This window comes from Electrona antarctica (assembly GCF_951216825.1).
Source record: "Electrona antarctica genome assembly, contig: scaffold_25, whole genome shotgun sequence".
Classification (NCBI taxonomy): domain Eukaryota; kingdom Metazoa; phylum Chordata; class Actinopteri; order Myctophiformes; family Myctophidae; genus Electrona; species Electrona antarctica.
The window spans coordinates 2888062-2900588 of NW_027637034.1; the positions used below are offsets into that span (position 1 = coordinate 2888062).

The window sequence follows — 12527 nt, forward strand, 5'->3', positions numbered from 1 at the left end:
GGCCTATATTATTACGTTATTATTATTACCATGACATGCAACATAAACATGAGTGCATATGGCTAGTAGTAGTAGACTAGTATGAAAGTCTGTGAAAGATTCCACGTAAATTGCACGCTGCCTTCATGATTTGAGTCATTTTCAAAAATCCACCTGTTGGTGGCACTGTAAGTCTGTGAAAGATTTCACAGGCTCCAGGTCCCCAGCTAAATCTTTAACTCTAACGTTTTTTAAACAATGAAATAAGCAACTCCATACCATGCAAAAACGAATGTTACTGGATAACATTATGTAAACATGAGTGCATATGGCTGTGGCCCTAGTTTAACATAATGGTAGTACAACAACAACTAATTTCAGTAATGGAGGAATGGAACACCTTGGAATTTCAAGTACTGTACTTAGAATGGAATTTCCAGAACAATGGAGGGGAGTAAGCCATTCATTATCCATGCATAATTTTCATTTGACTAACAACAAACTGGTTCTAACTGGTTCTAAATGTTCTCCTTTGACAAACAATGTTCTAATATGAGAAATAAGGTAAAATAAACATGAAATAAACACGGGGCGAGATATCCATGCGTTGGGGCGAGATATCCACGCCGTGGGGCGAGCTGTCCACACTATGGGGGCGGGCTGACTGATGGACTTTGTGTGGTTGAAATCATTTCCTGTGTTTATGAAGTGTACAGATTTATTGGATTTATATTATATATTTCCCTGAGTTAACTTTGTAGGTTGCTGTATTTTACAGGGACCTTTGTATGGGTTACTCCTTGACTCAAACTTTATTTAGGAAACCGCTACAAAGTCAATAGTTTTTTTGTATCTGTGGCTTGTAGGAGTGTGTTGTGTTCATGACAATTTCAACCAGTAGCATACATATAGAGAGGCAATAGAAAACATTATCATATTAAAGCAACTACCATTTCTCCAAGATAAATTAAGATGCTGGGATGTAAATCACAGTATAATGACTCTTGAGCAGTCATTTCTTCTACTTAATGGCTCTGCTTCAGTAACAATTAATTACTATTTAATCATATTATTCACTAGTGTTAGACTGTACATATATTGCCAAGATACTCACTGTATGTGCATAATGTCCATACATATATGTATTGGATATAAATACATTAATATCTTACATATTACATTTACAAAGCAATCTCACAGTTACCAGTTTCTTTCTAGAAGGTTGCATCCCTAACAAAAAGCATGCAGCAGTTTGTTAGGTTGTGATTGGTTGAGAGATGGTTCTATTGTTCTCCTCTTTGGCCTATCAATCCAAGTAGTTAGTGGCTCCACCTCAGGCTTAACCTGACTCCGCCAGATGGGGCAGCAGAGAGTACACTGGGTTCCCCCCTCCATCAAGTCTGCCTGAGAGTTCCCAGATGGGAGCAGGAGGGCGGAGTCAGGTTACCTCAGGCTCTCTAGTATAAGAAGAGTTGGTCTGTGTAAGTTATCCACAACTGCTCCAGGATATCAATAATTTCTGATCAGATCTGACTGTGGACTCCAGACTTCAGGTGAAGATGAACTCTATCAACCTCAACTCTGCTGAACAGGAGGAACCCAAAGACCATGGTATGTTATAGCCCCTTTTACATGTTATATTTTGATTAGTTAATAGTCATTGTAGTCTCAATCCTCCATTTGTTTCATAGTAATTTGATTTAGATTATCCTTTTTATTGTCTCACAGTGAATTTGTGAATAGAAGTGAATGTAGTATTACATATCCACATATACTAGGCTAAATTAGGTGTGCAATGAACATAGCTTATGCTATTGTATATTTGATTTATTATTATTATTATTACACTGTGCAAAATTGTGTATTAATTACATTATTACTATTATTATTAACCAATTGGCATTTTGTTTTACCTTTCCAATCCAGTGTTGTCATCAGTCTGGCCTTCATGTCTTACCAACAGTAAGTGAACATAGAAGCTTGGCTAAACCAAAAAAGCATGGATGTGACCAGTGTGGACAACGCTACCATTGTATGTCTGACCTCAAAAGACACCAGATAATTCACACAGGAGAGAAACCCTATGGATGTGATCAGTGTGGACACAGATTCTCTTTAATGGACAGCCTTAAAAAGCACCAGCGAATTCACACAGGAGGGAAACCCTATGGATGTGATCAGTGTGGACAACACTTCTCTCAAATATCCATCCTTAAAAATCACCAGAGAATTCACACTGGAGAGAAACCCTATGGATGTGATCATTGTGGAGAACACTTCTCTCGAATGTCCAGCCTTAAAAGTCACCAGAGAATACACACTGGAGAGAAACCCTATGGATGTGATCAGTGTGGACAACACTTCTCTCAAATGGCAAGCCTTAAATCACACCAGAAAATTCACACTGGAGAGAAACCCTATGGATGTGATCAGTGTGGACAACACTTCTCTCTAATGTCCAGCCTTAAATCACACCAGCAAATTCACACTGGAGAGAAACCCTATGGATGTGATCATTGTGGAGAACACTTCTCTCGAATGTCCAGCCTTAAAGGGTCACTTCACCCCTGACACAACCTGATCTTATTTTAATGATGTTTAGGACACTAGAAACACTTTTCCTGGGTTTTTGTGTGCGCAATCCCTGTTTTCAGATATCCTGGTAAGGAATTCATTTTATCTACGTCAGAATGCTCATGGCCCCTCCCCTCCGGACTACAACAGTCTAACCTCGCGTCACCTTAGAGTATGCGCGTCACCTACACACGGCTACACCTACACCTGAAGACAGCCCAGAGGGGTGTCCCTAGTCTCTACTTTGTTCCACCTACAACCCCAGGCCACCCCCACCGATGCATTCCTCAGATTGTTTGTTTGTGTATTATCATGGCGTCTGCAGTGCAGAGTGATACTGATAGCACTCCATGGACAATATTTATTTGAACCGGAATACACAGAAGATCAACCCCAGCGCAGATGAAACGAGCATGCAGGGCAGCCTGGCCCTGGATATTTTTTACTTGATCAAGTAAGTATTTCTGTAGCCCTGAAACATGATTGTCATAAGAGCGTCATGTAAACCATGGCTAGGTATTTCTGCAAAGTGTAAACATGATGTAAACTTGCATAATCTAGCAATCGATTGCTTTAATTTTATAAAGTTAGGGTAGTAGCTAGGCTATGTATGTGTATAGTTCAGACTGTTCAGAGTGTCGTAGTACGTAGACTTGTTTCAAGATTCCAGTTCATAGACGCAGCCATGTTCTATCCTATCGTTACGTTGGGTCCCGAAAATAGAAGGTCTACAAGCTCACAGCGCATCGCGGATTCGACACTTTGTGAGCTTGTAGGTCTGTTATTTTCGGTGTACCAACGTCATGCATGCAACATGTATAAATCAGGCTTCACGTCGGATAGATGATGATGGCCATATTGTTTTCATTTACAGGAGTCAGGACTGGAGGACAGACAATACGGATGTCGTTTTCAGCCAAACGTGAGAGGAACTGCTGCATCGGAGGGAAGAGTTGTGTTCACCTTATAAATAAGAACATTCCCTTTTCCAAGCCTTCATGTCATCATTTCAAAACTTGGAAAACAGCTATAATGAAGTTTATCTAATAAAACGTTTACATGATGTACACCTGCTTGCTGCTCATTGACTATATGTAAAGAATGAAAAAAGGTTGAACCCAAATTCCATCTAGTGTTCATTTGAACGATTTCATTTGGCAGAAATGGCATATTGCATAACGTGTTGTACATTCTCTTCATGTAATCATTTTGCTGGGGATTGCTTACCATACAGTTGAACTACAGTAAAACATAATGTAACAATATCCACTAATTAAAAGCATGATGATGACACGTGGTTACAATGTTACAGTGAAACATGTTCTCTGAAATTATTGAGAGTCGCACATGAATATGAAACGTAGGCTACGTTTTGTTTTATTATAAAATGCATTATATCTCCCTTCAATATCAATCACAGACTTTCTTCATGGTGTGGGAATGACGAAACAATTGAGGAAAAACATGTTTGTTTAGTGATACTATGCTAATTTATATATATTTAGTTTGCTTTGCTATAAAAAGCTACATGACCATTTTCAACCGTAACGCAGACAGCATCGATGCGGCTGCAGCGGCTCTGTCTAATTCCTGAAGAGTGAATACTTTCTTCCAAAACAAATCTAATGTCCAACCGTTTACTGGTTCAAGAAAAAGGAGAAGCAGACTTCACGTTGTACAAGAAAGAACACATGGCTTCATGTCGTGTTGTTTAGTCATCCACTCGAAAAAGGCTAGCAAAAAGTGGTTTGTTATTATTCTTGCAAAAATGCACGCAGTGAAGGTTGCCAGTTCTTTGACTTTGTGAGAGAAATAAGCAACCATGTCCATGCAAAGTGCAAACAAGCCTCAAAACAATATGCACATATTTTTGGTTATTTATATTATGTGCCTATTAGGCACATAAGCCGGCTATTTAAAAAAATAATCTTGAGTGGATAAAGTGCAAATGTGGAATATCTTTGAAACATTTTAACAACACATCTAATACAGGGCTCCATGGCACAAATTACGTGGAAAAATACAAATTAATTTGGGGGTCCTTGGCATGTTCATGGAGAACCACTGGTGTGAAAAACATTCAAAGTAAAAAAAAAGAAACATCAACCAGTGATTGTGAACCACCAATATTTACAAGCAACAAAAATAAACCCAAAGTTGCTTATAATAAGCAGACATGGCAACACTGGGTCACTTCCATGTGTATTTGTTGTTTGTAGAAAATGGGAGGATAAAGATCATAAAGTCACACCTACACGAAGCCGCCCCCTGAGGAACAGCGCAGCAAAGCATTATGGGCATTGTAGGAATTCAGCAATCCAGTCAACCCCTAGTCAAATACACAGACTTCATTATTTTTCTGGTCAAAGGGTGCAAATTTCAAATTGTGCTACTGTTATCTATTACAAATACCATTAACATTGAGTGACTGGATTTTCTTCCAGAGGTGAAGTGACCCTTTAAAAGTCACCAGAGAATACACACTGGAGAGAAACCCTATGGATGTGATCAGTGTGGACAACACTTCTCTCAAATGGCAAGCCTTAAATCACACCAGAAAGTTCACACTGGAGAGAAACCCTATGGATGTGATCAGTGTGGACAACACTTCTCTCTAATGTCCAGCCTTAAATCACACCAGAAAATTCACACTGGAGAGAAACCATATGGATGTGATCAGTGCGGACAGCACTTCTCCCAAAATAGCAACCTTAAAAGACACCAGAGAATACACACTGGAGAGAAACCCTATGGATGTGATCAGTGTGGACAACACTTCTCTCAAATATCCAGCCTTAAATCACACCAGAGAATTCACACTAGAGAGAAAAACTAGGGGTGTGATCAGCGTGGACAACACTTCTCTATAATGTCTAACCTTAAACAACTTTTAATAAGCTATTGTTTATTAAGAATGCTAAACTATACACACATTACAAGTATATGTGCTGACTGTAGATTAATAGGATGGGGATGAATTTAATGTTGATTTGTTGATTGCTAATTGTAAGTTAACTCACTAATAACAAAGCATGTCCCACTAGAAAAGTGAGTGGTCCAGGAGGAATTTGGAGTCAATCATGTACAAATTAAGTTTCTATGGGAACTTGAAAGACCTTGGTCGAATAACAAGAGAGACTCATTCACACACATGGACAGGGACATGAATGGTGTTGTTTATTTCACATGTAAATCAGCTTTTTTGCCAATATCCCTGTAGGAAAAGCCCCAGTGTGACTTTGTTGATTCTGTTGCAAAGGTATCACTGCATAACCAACCTTGTACCACTACAGAACATAACATGAATTTGTGCCAAAAATAAAGACAATAAAACAATGTTGATGCTGTCCCTCACTACACCAGGTTACACACACATACACACACAACAGAACTGTTAATTGTAACGCATTATTGAGAATGTTTAGGTTACTTTTATTCAAGGTGTTATTTATGGCAGTATTTAGTTGAAAGTATTTATTGAGAAGAAATGTTGCTAATTGATTCTGTGTCCTGTGGTATGATCCACTCCTATTTAAGGGAGGCTGCAGGGACAGACAAGTTAGTTGGATGTGGGCTTTGACACAGATAACATCCCTGAGGGAGAGCTACAGGGCCTTGTGGGATCAAGGTACAGCCTGAAGAGAGCTCTCATCCTGTTTGGGTTTTGTTAAGGAGTGTTGCCCAAGTATGTATTTATCCTTTTGTCCTTTCTTTATTTTGTTGCCTGTAATACAGTGTGCTATTGAGCATTATTGCACTGAACTTTTGTCTGTACTTTTGATGGAGGAGTTTGGGGAAAATAATATACTGACCTTTCTGAGCCTTGGCCGTTCGGGCAACTTTACAACAAATTATTATATACTTATTGCAAATTATGCAAATGAGGAACAATTTCGTAATTTAGTTAAGGCAAGAGATTAATTTATGTAACATAATATAGATGTAGACTCTAAAACAACCTTGATATGTTTACTAAAAGCAATAACACTATAGCTAATTCCTAATTTGTACCTATGTTTTACATAATTTATGCTAATTATGCTAATGAAGAAAGGGTGTATGACTTCACCATAACAACAGATGAATTTCTGGATATCACAAACAGACTTTGACTCTTAAGTCACCTTTTGAAGTTAAATGGATGCAAAATGATAGCCATTTCCAGTTAATTTGCTCATTAAGCAATTGATTTGCTCATAATGCTAATTACTACAATTGTCCAACATTTTCCAACTTTTAGCAAACAATCATCATCTGGAAGGAAACAACATTTCTGGGTTTAACAAGGGCCCTATGGTTTACAGCATGGTTTGACAGCCCGAAATGTGTACAGCCTCTGACAAGTTACAGATGTAAATTTAGAAGTGTTTCCACGTCTAAAAACAAACTTCATGGTATATAGAAACACGGTAGAAAGTGTCATGCTTTAGTCATAACATGCACAATACCTTCCATATGAGCTTAACCGCCGCACTCTCTCTCTCCGCACTCTCTCTCTCCTAGATGTTTTTAATGTTATAACAATGTCATAACATTTATATCAAAAGTTGACATGATTCACCATTTCTGTAGACTATTGGGGTTTAAGTTGTCATTCATTAGAACAAAACTTCCATTTAACAAACATAATCAATTATTATAGTGGAAAATAATGGAGCAAAACGTGCAAAAATGCAATTCTGAGGTCAATGACTCCTAAAGGAAAGTGGTTCCACGTCTGAAATAAAACCTTGGGGTGTGTAGATGATATTCTGAAAGTTTCATGCTTTAGTCATAAAATGTACAATTGGTTTGGTTATCTGATTAATGTACTGTTAAACTGATAACTATGCTGAGTATCTCAAATGTTGTGCTGTGAGAAGGATGGGCACTTATAAGCTTTTAGCTTCAGCCCACGCCTTTTGATCACCTTCACGGGGCTTTTTCATATTTTCGATTATTTTGCATATTTTCCTACATAATGCCTTATTTGCATAATTAATGTATGTACAATTAGTAATACAATACACACATGGAACGTATTGTTATCCTTTGTGAAATGTTAATGGTGTTGTAAGGGATATGTTTGGTTAAAATAGCTCTAGTAATCATTGATAGGCTATATTGTTTGTTCAGTAACAGAAGTCTACCATGTCTCCATACCTACCTCACTAAGATCATTATTATGCTTTCATAATGTGAAATGTGATAATAATACAATTGATCAACAGTAATATGAAGGAGGAAAGGCCTGGTTTTATTTGAAAAATTATCACGTGTGCTTACAACATATCACTAGAAAATACATTATATACAAAAACATATGCTAATTTATTCTCTCTTAGTTGCCTCAGCTTATAATGCCAGCCCTTGGTATCTACATGAAAGAGAGAGAATACATCTCATTTGAACACTACTGTATGTATACTGGCTGAGATACTAAGAAACAGTGTCAACAATGCCCATTTTGGACAAGAAGAAACTTCCATACTAACATATTAAAAATCCATTGTATCCATTGACAAAAAACCCAACATGAACAAGACAAAAATCATCTAAATAAAGCTTTTACATACTGATCAGAAATTATTGATATCCTGGAGGAGTTGTGGAGAACTGACAACTACAAACTCTTCTTATGCTAGAGAGCTTGAGTTGGAACCACTAACTGCTTGGTGTTGATTGACCAAGTGTTCACACAGATTAATCGTTTGTGTGTGTGTGTGTGTGTGTGTGTGTGTGTGTGTGTGTGTGTGTGTGTGTGTGTGTGTGTGTGTGTGTGTGTGTGTGTGTGTCACAGTGTGTGTGTGTGTGTGTGTGTGTGTTGAATTTGCTATTTTACAATAAGCTATGAACACATCACAATTATTTGGGTTTCTCTCCAGTGTTAATTTTTTTAGGCTTTTGAGGTGTGTAATTTGAGAGAAGTGTTGTCCATATTCATCACATCCATAGTAGTAGGGGAGCCTATCAATCAAATTTTGATGCCCGTGATTTTGGAATGTTAATTTTTGGAGACAGGTATATCTTGATTCTTGGGGTTACCAGAATGCCAAAAAAACATGTCTCCAATTTTTTATGTCAGGTTTAGCATGTTTAATTAGCATAATTAGCTAATAAATTGTCAAAAACGGAAATGGCAATAACTTTGCTTCTAGGTAACTTATAAAGGTGATCTAAGAGTCTGAGTCCATGTTTGTGATGTCCAGATATTCATCTGTTACCATTGTGAAGTCATACAACCTTTCCTAATTAGCATAATTGCCATACATTATGCAAAAACGAGGTGAACATGTTTTACTTTTAGTCAACTTTGAAAGCTTCTCACAGACTTCAAGTGTATGTTTACAACTCCAGGAATAATTATCATCCTATGAATAAATCATGCAACCTTTTGTCTATGTAATAATTATGTAATAATCACACCAAAACCAGAAATAGCTGTATTTCTTTGCTTTAAGTTAATTAATACGCATGATCTTACAGACAGTGTAAGTCTGTTTGCATGTCTAGAAAATATTAGAAGCGACCTCGCACTAAAGGGCTGGGCGAGTGCTGGTGCTTTGGAATGGGGGGTCAGATCAACATATCTGCCTGGGTCATGACAGACTGCTGGGCGAGTGCTGGTGCTTTGGCATGGGGGGTCAGATCAACATATGGAATGTATTCTGAACTGGCCATATATGGAGCGTGTCTTGAGTGTACAGGGTTTGATGAGGTCAGATCAACATATGGAATGTCAGAACAGGTCAGCTCCATATAGAGATCTAATTTAATTTTCGGGCCTGTTGAGAACTAATAACTTTGGGGCAGGCCCGTCCATAATTTCCTAAAGGCGACCTGCAGTCGCAAGAAAGAACAATATGGGAAATGGTCACAGAATTATCAGATTGTTTATTCTAATATTTACAGAAAGTTTTGAAAATTGAAGGGTCTCCATCTTCGTCGTCATCGTCAATCCCCAACAGATGTGCCTTGCTTACCACACACCTCTAATCATCTGCCCCACACATGCACATCTCAGAGCAGTTCAAATTTTAGATCGACAAGAACAATGTGATATGCACTGTGATTTATTGCAGACACATTTGATCAGTTGGGTAATGGTGGCTGGGCCGTGGGTATCCCGTGTTGTGACTGGCACCAGTTGAGCTCCCTCAGCCTCCCATCCATATTCAGTTGCTGGTGGCATCTGTGGGTTAGGTACGTGCTGCGTCAGAACTGAGCCTTTTTGTAGCACATAGTATATACAGTAGCAACTGCAGATAGACACCTCCACAGGACACCTGTTTAGACCTGGCCAACAGGTTAAATTCCCTGGAGCTGTCTGATCAGCTCCAGAGACGGCATGGAACCCTGGTAAGGCTGAAGTCCTCGTTTTACCCAGTGCCTGCACTACTGGCTCCAGCGATGATACGTTTTTTGTTCCCCACACCGGTGATGAAATAGATGTCCTTGCACAGCTGATGGTACCGTCGTATTGTAAGAACAAAGACATCAGTGTCAGGGGACTCAATGTAGAGCTGTGTTGCCCCTCTTCGGACAGCATCCAGGCTGTGCAGGATTATCCTTGTGTCAGCCTCTTCCTGTACGCTGTGGAGATGTTTTACATCGATAGAGTTTGAGTGGACAGCCTGCCTTGACGTGATTATAAAAACATTGGGTTTCACCTGGAAGTGTTGGAGGGCTTTCTTAGCAAGATAAGACAGTCAGCTCATCTTTGGTGCTGATACCTGACAAGAACTGTTTTTCTGACACTTCCCTATCGGTGTGTTGTCTTCCACATGATAAGTGGTAGGGGCCCGGGGCTTTCCACCCTGGCGTCGGTCAAATACTACATGGATCTCACTATGTTCTTTGGTCTTCCTGTCCAGTGTGGCTATGGAGTGGTCAGCTTACTGGGAACATGTCTTGATCCATGGTGGCTTTCCCATTGCCTGTACCAATGCCATTCCATCTATGACAGTTACACTCTTAGCTGGAAGGGTACAACTGTCAAAAAAGATTGAAGCATTTGTTTGCCAGCTGTACGAGCCCGGTACAAATCCTGTGGATGTTGATGAGCTCAGGTGGAGGTTATTCACAAAGAAACAATTAGAAGCCGAGAAGCTGCCACCTACACAAGCAGCATTAAATCAAGCCATTACCCATGCATATTATCAGGCAATGGTATGGGATCAGGACCACGTACCTAACCCACAGATGCCACCAGAAACTAAAAATGGATGGGAGGCTGAGGGAGATTGTGGAATCTCGAAGTGTGTGTGTGTCGCCTCGGACGGAGCAGGAGAAAGAACAAAGAAAAACCCGTGATGATGGTCTCATGACATCCGCATTTATTTGTTAAACACAGAAGTCAGGGTCATAACAGAACATGCATGTGAAAAGTACACGCCGTTGACTGTATCTACACCAGCCTCCGTCCCAAAATGAGTCTAGTTGATCAGCCCCGAATGTTGACATTACATGGTGTTATATACACTTATATACATAAGATTAGCCTCCTCCCAGAAGGTCCCTCCCCTCTCTGGGCATAAACACTTCCTGACTTCTAACCAATGAGGTCTGAGCCTGGCTTCCTGTTAGAGACGGGCATTTCTAGACAAAAGGCAAGTCTCCTGGTAAACATTTAACGAAGTATAGCTTTGAAATAATACCACAATAATGAATTAAAGGTACAATGAAGATATAAACCTAACGGAAATATATGAACAGAACTATATGAAACTAAACAGAATTATGAAACTAAACAGAAGTATATAAAACTGAACTGACTATATTTAAGAAATGAATGAGCTTGATAGATAACACTATGTTCCTGAAATAACCCTATGTTAAGAGTACATTTTTAGATTAGTTACTGAATGCACTCATAGTTTAGTAACCTAGTATATGTATTAGTTTCCTAGCGTTTATCTTTATTTATTTATTTCAACATAATGTTTTTAGAGTCAACATGAATTAGACCCAAGCCTGAAATAAGATGCAGTAAAACTAGCCGTCTGTCTCGCACCTTCTGTGGGCTTCAAGGGAACTTAGAACAAAAGTATTTGCATTATCTCCTAGTAAGGTGTTGCTAGCTCAAGACATTAACAATAGCCCCTTTTGGTCCCGCTCGTTAGTGTAAAATACCTTATTCATGGAAATAGGAGTCGACAAGTCTACTAAAATCTTCACTCTGTAACTGTCCAATTTGTTTAGCATTGCCCAAGTAGAATATATGCTTATATGATTCATAATTTACCACAAGATCAACTGGTGCCAGTCACAACACGGGATACCCACGGCCCAGCCACCATTACCCAACTGATAAAATGTGTCTGCAAGAAATCACAGTGCATATCACATTGTTCTTGTCGATCTCAAAATTTGAACTGCTCTGAGATGTGCATGTGTAGGGCCGATGATTAGAGGTGTGTGGTAATGTAAACAAGGCACATCTGTTGGGGATTGACGATGACGAAGACCCTTCAATTAAATGTGTTTTCAAAACTTTCTGTAAATATTAGAATAAAAATCATGTGATAATTCTGTGACCATTTCTCATATTGTTCTTTATTTTATGAGGGATATATATATATATATATATATATATAAAGCTAATAATGGAAAGGTTGCATATCCTAGTTATGGAAAGAGAATATTTTCTAGACATGCAAACAGACTTACTGTCTGTAAGATCACATTTATTAATTAACTTAAAGCAACGAAATATAGCTATTTCTGGTTTTGGTGTGATTATTACATAATTATTACATAGACAAAAGGTTGCATGATTTATTCATAGGATGATAATTATTCCTGGAGTTGTAAACATACACATGGAGTCTGTGAGAAGCTTTCAAAGTTGACTAAAAGTAAAACATGCAGCAATTTGCTGATGTTCACCTCGTTTTTGCATAATTTATGGGAATTATGCTAATTAGGAAAGCTTGTATGACTTCACAATGGTAACAGATGCATTTCTGGACATCACAAACATGGACTCAGACTCT

At 38.7% G+C, this 12527-nt stretch overlaps 2 protein-coding genes across 2 annotated transcripts in view; both read right to left on the reverse strand.

Annotated features, from left to right (window-relative positions):
- The window catches only part of LOC306919402 (uncharacterized protein), a gene marked incomplete at its 3' end in the record, with an annotated part of 342672 nt that overhangs the window by 275752 nt on the left and 54393 nt on the right, over nucleotides 1-12527 (reverse strand). The gene's annotated exons all lie outside the window — the stretch shown is intronic.
- LOC306919360 (uncharacterized protein) overlaps nucleotides 1-12527 on the reverse strand; it is a gene marked incomplete at its 3' end in the record, with an annotated part of 157127 nt that overhangs the window by 123438 nt on the left and 21162 nt on the right. The gene's annotated exons all lie outside the window — the stretch shown is intronic.